Here is a 6,607-nt window from a genome sequence, read left to right on the forward strand (position 1 = left end):
TAAAACCTTAATTAAAACACAGTGTCTCTCCCAATGTTACAGGAAATCGGATAACAAAGCAGTGGCACCCAATATGCTGATCTCAATGGAATAATTTCCTATTTCATTTGCAGTCCTAACAAATGTTTAACTTTCTCTTCATTAAGTCCATCTGCATCATTCTTCATCCGAGAGATAATATAACAGCAGGCGCTGCAGGTTGTGCTTAAACAATTGTCATTTGTAGGACCATAAAGCACATGATACAGTTCTATAGGAGCTCCCCTAATGAAATCCATGGCACTGCCTCTGTGCTCGTGAGCATTTATACAACAGACTGATCCAGCCCCTGGCACCACCGAACATTTCTTTTGAAATTCAGAGGAGAGGCTATCGGGTTCTTCCAGGACTTCACATCACAAAAGAATAAACCAGCAGCACCTGTCATTTTATTTCTCCTGGAAAATATTTGTCTGAGTACTTCAGTTCACAGAGGAAGGAGTAAGTGTGTCTGACCTGCCTAACATCCAAGTAGCCAGTGTAGTGAGGGAAAATGAAAATGAAAGAAAATCCAGCCAAAGTCTATTAATCTGAAAAACTGTAAGTTTTTTCTTTGTGTGCTGATCCTGTTTATGCTCAATGTCTGCACATACAAGTGGGAAGGAGATTTCAATCAACAGTTTATGCAGCATGCCCAGTTTTCATGCATTCACGTGTGACCTTTTCTTACCCTGCAGATACAATTGGTTTCTCAGTAACATATATTTTATTAACTTTTTCATGCTGGGATTGCACTGCAGTAATGCTGGTTTTGCCCCCCAAAATCACATCAGGTGACAGGCTTTTGGATTGCAATTTACAGAAACGGTCTCCTGCAGCTGTCCTGGGAAGGACTGGGATCTCCTGCAGATTGGAGGAACTGCCCCTGCCACTTACAGAGGAAGTCCTTCATGATTCATGAGCAATTTCTGTTGGGTGGACCCTTAAATGCTATTTCCATTTTTATATATTCTTCACCACTTTCTTCTTGATTGTACATTTCAGTGGCTCTGCAGGGCTGTGAGATTCAGAGATTTCTTTTTCAGCAGCTGCCATTTGGCTTCATTGCTTCCCTGTAAAACAACCATCTCTTCTCCTGGGAGTCAGCAAAAACTGAGCAGGGCAACCATGAACAGCAGCAGGGAAAATTGAGAGGGGATGTAAAAGGCAGCATGACCAAAGTAGGCAAGGAGCCAGAGTTTCTGTCCAGGCTGGTCACTGGGCCAGCTCCAAGACAAGTGAGAAATGCAGTGGTTGATCAGCCTTCAGTGAAACACAGTTAAGGAGCAGCAGCAGCATTTTCCTTAACTGGGGATCTGATCAAAAGCCTGCTTAGGTCAGTGGAAAAAGACTTCCACTGAGATCAGTAGCCTTTGGATCTGTCTGCCAAATGTGATCTACCTTTGTTAGTTAAAATAACTTTTGCCTCTTCCTCTTAGCATCACAGAGCCCATGCTTCTGCTACAGAAGACGAGGACTTGCGTATGACTAACAGGTGGAGTGGTTGCAAGGAAGTGGCACTCCAGAATCTGGCCTGTAAAACATTTATTACTAGTAAAAATGTGAGGGGAAGAAAAAACCCAGAGTGGTTCTCAACCTCTTGGTAAGTTTCCAGAACAGCATGAGGCAGCAAATCCCCAGTTTAGTGGTTGCAAAACAAGTGCTGTTCATTTGGAAATGCCATGAAACAGAAGCCCAGAGCTTTGTTATGGCCACTTTGGAAGTCAAAATGATGAAATGAACTGCTTGCTTTCATCGTCGCTACTTCAACAGCCTTTGTTAAGGGAGCAGGAATTTAGCATCCAAGGCTGTTTCTGAGATCTCATTAAATATTGTGGACATTAAGAAAAAGGAGTGCAGAATTGTAACTATTTGCTGATGTTTCCTTGGTCAAAAAAATCACCAGGAAGATTATTTTTTAAGAGGAACTGTTCGAGACATGAAGTCTACATCTGACTCTGGGCTTCAGCCAGTAGGACCCTGAGATAGTCATCAAAGCCCGGATCTGAGTCTCTTTACTGACTGTTGCCCAGCACCCCACACTGTTTCCCTGGTCCTGGAGCTCCCACTTCTTGCTGTGAAGCACTCCCAATTAGTAACAACAAAAGTGTCAAGAATGCTTATTTCGGTGCTCTGTCCACATCCCTTTATGTATCTAGAGGATTTGTGCAATATTGGCAGACACCTGAAGGAAACCCACTGCCCTTTTTCTAGAAAAAAAAAGAAATTACAGAGCACGAATCTGGGGAACACAGTATCATAGAATCATAGGGGTTGGAAGGGACCTCTGAGAATCTTTGAGTCCAACCCCCCTGCTGCAGCAGGAACACCTCAGGCAGATCACACAGGAATGTGTCCCAAAGGGTCTTGAAAGTCTCTAGAGAAGGAGACTCCACAACCTCTCTGGGCAGCCTGTCCCAGTGCTCCATCACCCTCACAGTAAATAAGTTTTTCCACACGTTGAGGTGGAACTTCCCATGCTGTATCTTGGTGCCATTTCCCCTCATCCTATCACAGGGCACCACGAAAAGGACACCAGGCATTCTTGACGTTCACCCTTCAGTAAAAGAAGATGAAAGAAAACCCTAGTACTGCCACAACACCTTTGCCTTTTCATACAGAAGTCAGAAGCAAATCTGCCTCTTGTCTTCCAGCCATATGTTTTACTCATGGTCCATAGTTAACTCTTTATCATGCTCAAATCTATAGCCAGGCATGGGAAAGCTGGAGAACCTCAGGAGACACTGGGACTGTGTCACCACATCTCCACAGGTGATCCCTACAGCAATTGCCAAACTTGGCAGCCTGAAGGAGAGCTCTGTGAGTGAAAGGCAAGCACCACTCTCCTGGAAGGAAAATCATTGCTTGCTTGCAGGTAAATAGGCATTGCTGATCTGCCTGTAGCACTGCTTGGTTTGTTGTGCTGCTCAAAGCAACGAGATCATGCTTTCAGGTATACATGTACTTTTACCTGCATTTATCTGTACTTTGCATGGCTTTTTCTCTATTCCCCTGCTTGTCTAACCCTCCCTCATGGTAAAAGCACTGCTGCTTGGTGTTTCCTGGAGGGAAAAGGCTGTTTCAATTACCATGACAGCAGTACATCATTGCTGATAACAAATAACCATTGTGTTCCTGGCCCTAGAAAAAGGCACTGTAAGGGAAATGTGCCTCCAGTTTGCAGGCAACAGTCCAGCCTCCTGATTTATTTTCAATATTCAAAACTTCACCCATGCCCTCTCAGTTTGTTCTACCATCTACAATCCCAAAGAAAAGGGCAGCGATCCTGCCCAGATTTGCTGTGAGTAGAATGGGGCTTTGCAAGTTCCAAGCACCCAAACCGAGCTCACCTTCACATTTCTCAAAAGGGATGCTAGCAGCCCTTCACAGAAACAACATGTGCAGGACAAGAAGGTCTCAGACACTTCACATGTTTTGATGAGTGAAATCTCACCATGACCTGTGAAGGAAAGAGTTCCTCTGATTCCTTGTGTACAGGTAGGACAGCAAGTGAGGTGACCTACCGAGAACAGTAGGCAGCTGGGAACAGAGCCAGAAGTAGAAAGCCTCTTCCTGACCTCTGGGCTAATTCCTTCCTGCTTCCAGGTCTTCCTTCTGTCAGAGTAAATGGTTGAGCACAACAGCTCAGTGTGAGCCAAGATATAAAAAAAAAAAAAAAAAGCAAATGTCTGTGTTGGGCTGGCACCATCACTGTCTGGATTTAATGATGTATGCCATGCTTACCAGATACCCTGTGTTAGGATGTCCCTGGAACCACTGGCCATACTTCACCATACTGCAGCCTGTAATTTGTGAAAACACTACTTTTGCTTCTATTTTCGAGTCACACGTCCTATCATTTCCTTCATGGTTATCAGGGCTGGGGAGTTCTGCAAGAGCTCAGTCAGTGTGAGAGAAGCCAGCAGTGTACGCAGGGGAAATGACAGTGATGGCAAACTTCAAAAGGTTCAGAGGTTCAGGCGGAGGCGTAAGCTTCTCTGAACCTCTTTGGTGTGGAAATTGAGATGGCGTCTCATGAAAAAAAACCTCAACTCGCTTGTAAGACATCTGGCAGATCAGAGTTTCAGCTGGGTTTGAAGTAACCTGAGAGTAACCTTCCCTGCACTGTTTCCATATTTTGCCTCCCACTCTACCCTGGAGGAGGAGTGGCAGAAGCACAAGATGCTTTCAGTACGTGGGGGCAGGCTCCTCACTCCCCCACCCTCTTTCCTTTGTCATCAACACACTGAGGGCCCAGCCTGCAAACAACAAAAATCCCAGACAGCTAAAGTGTCCTTTTTATGCTCTAAAAGAATGTTTTGGGTGGGTTTGGAGGTTGGGAGAGAAAATTTGCAGAGGTGAATAATTATTTTACTTGAGCAGGCTGGTTTGTGTGGGGGCAGTCAAACCAACTGGCAGCCTCATAATGCAGCAATGATATAAGGGTAAAAATAATATAAAAACTTGCAGGATAAATTCCCCCTGACATGCACCCCATGCCACTTCAGAGAAATTGATGGCTTGCATGGATTGTAAAAAGAGTACAGATTTTGGCCTTTTGTTTTTATGTGAGGCTACAAATTCCCAATGCTGTGATTGTTGCCCTTGATATGAAAGTTGCATGCTATGATTCAGTGGGTTTAGCTCTCCTCGAAAAGCTCATTAATCACTGATTGTACATTTGTATAATTATTCTGCTCTAAACCTCAATCCATTTTTTTTTAATGTGAGAGTCAATAGCTAGAGGTCTGTCAAGTCCATTCATTACAAAACCCTGTTCAAGAGTATATAACTGGGCTGTAAACATTCATTCTAATCTAAAAAAAATTGCACAGAAAGAGGCTACTAAAGGAGGTAAATTAAAAGAGGGAGAAGAAAAAAAATAAAAATCCATATGGCTGCTTTTAGTTACATTTCCTTTAGAGAAGGTAGTGTGAGGCACCCAGCTCTGCTAGCTCAGCATGAGCAGAAGGCCATGGAGCTTCTCTCCTTTCTGCCGGCAGAGGGGAAGAAAAGGCTGCTGTTATTCCCTCCTTTTCCAGATACTGCAGATGGTTTTCTGTGCCAGGCAGACAGCAGTACGGCTCCTGGTGCTAAAGTTTGGGGTCCAGGCACAGATTTCTGTGCCACAAATGCTTTTCTAGCAGGTGTCTTTAACCAAATACAGGTCCATTCTGTATTTTGCACAAAAGGCATAATTTGATACATGGGAGATTCCATCAAACCATGTCATGGTCCCCTCTAGCCTGAAACTTTGAAGGAAGTTAATCCATCATGTCCCTGGCAGAGACACTGCTGCAGAAGCAAATGCTGGGAACTTGTGCCAGAGCTAAGGCTGGAGCCCTCCTTGCTGTCACCCTGTGCCTAGTGGGTGGGTTTAGTTGAAGAATCTGTCTGTGCTTCTTGGCAATGCTGTCCTGGACTGCCCAGGTAGTCAGCCAGCAGCTCCACGTGCAGATAAAATATAAGCACGTGCTTGGTGGGGAGAGCTGGTATAAATCTGCTGGTATATGTATGGATCTGCTTACAATTCAGGGCAATTTCTGAGGTTCTCAGGACTGTCTCCACAGCCCTGGGAATTTCATTAATTTGTAGCAGAGAGCTGTGTGTTGCTATGTGGAGAAACAGTTGCTTGGATGGGTAAGAAAGCCAAGACGATAAAACGTTTAAGTCCCATCCAGAGGGGGGAATATGGAGGAGCTCAGTCCCAAAGCCCTGAACACCACCACCTCTGCCGCCTAGCATGGCAGAGAGCAGTCGTGCTGAAAATAACTTTCCCAATTTAAACAGAGAAGTCTCTGATGTCTCCCCTTCCTCCTGAAAGCAGGCACAAGAGGAATGAGTCAAGCAACAGGAAATCTCTGGCTTTTCAGCATTCCATTTCAGGCAGTTGTGGTGCTGTGTGTGTATCTGCTTAGTACCCACAGAAATGATTTGTGTGCATCATTAGACATTTTGATATAGAATTGTTATGGCTGGAGAAGCACCTTTTGCAAAACTGGATCACTGCGTAAGCATCTCCTTGTAATAATATTCTTTTTAAATGGCCCATGGTTACAAACAGAGCAATAAAGCACATCGACAAATACTTGGGGATAAATTCTAACCTATGAGCCTCAGCTGCACATCCCTGTGGGAGATCATGCCTCTAAGAATGTGCTGGCTAAAACAGGCTATGTAAATGGAAAGGAGGACAAAGCAGCTTTCTGTAGTGAGGCACTGGATTAAAACATTCCTGAGAGTTTTCTGCTTCTTTCTGTGGCTATTCCTGTTTTACAAAACAGAATCTGAGGAGCAAAGTGATTCAGACTCACTCAGGATATCTACAGGAGCACCAGGGCTTGAAAGCAATGTTTCTGAAAATCCTCAGGCATACAGCAAATGAAAGAGAAGGGAGGATTTCCCTGCCTCCCCCAGTCCTTGTGCTTCCCCAATATAACCACTGTATATAATCACTACATGCAGTGGCCACAGTATCTATCAAATCTTAGCATGCAGTGCCTAGCAGAACTTCAGAACCTCATAGTTCAGAAGAGAAGAGCTCTAGGGAGGTCCTGCCTCTCATTCCAAGCAGAATCAGCATTGAATT

Source organism: Chaetura pelagica, unplaced genomic scaffold (genome assembly GCF_000747805.2).
Source record: "Chaetura pelagica isolate M959 unplaced genomic scaffold, ChaPel_1.0 scaffold82, whole genome shotgun sequence".
Lineage (NCBI taxonomy): Eukaryota > Metazoa > Chordata > Aves > Apodiformes > Apodidae > Chaetura > Chaetura pelagica.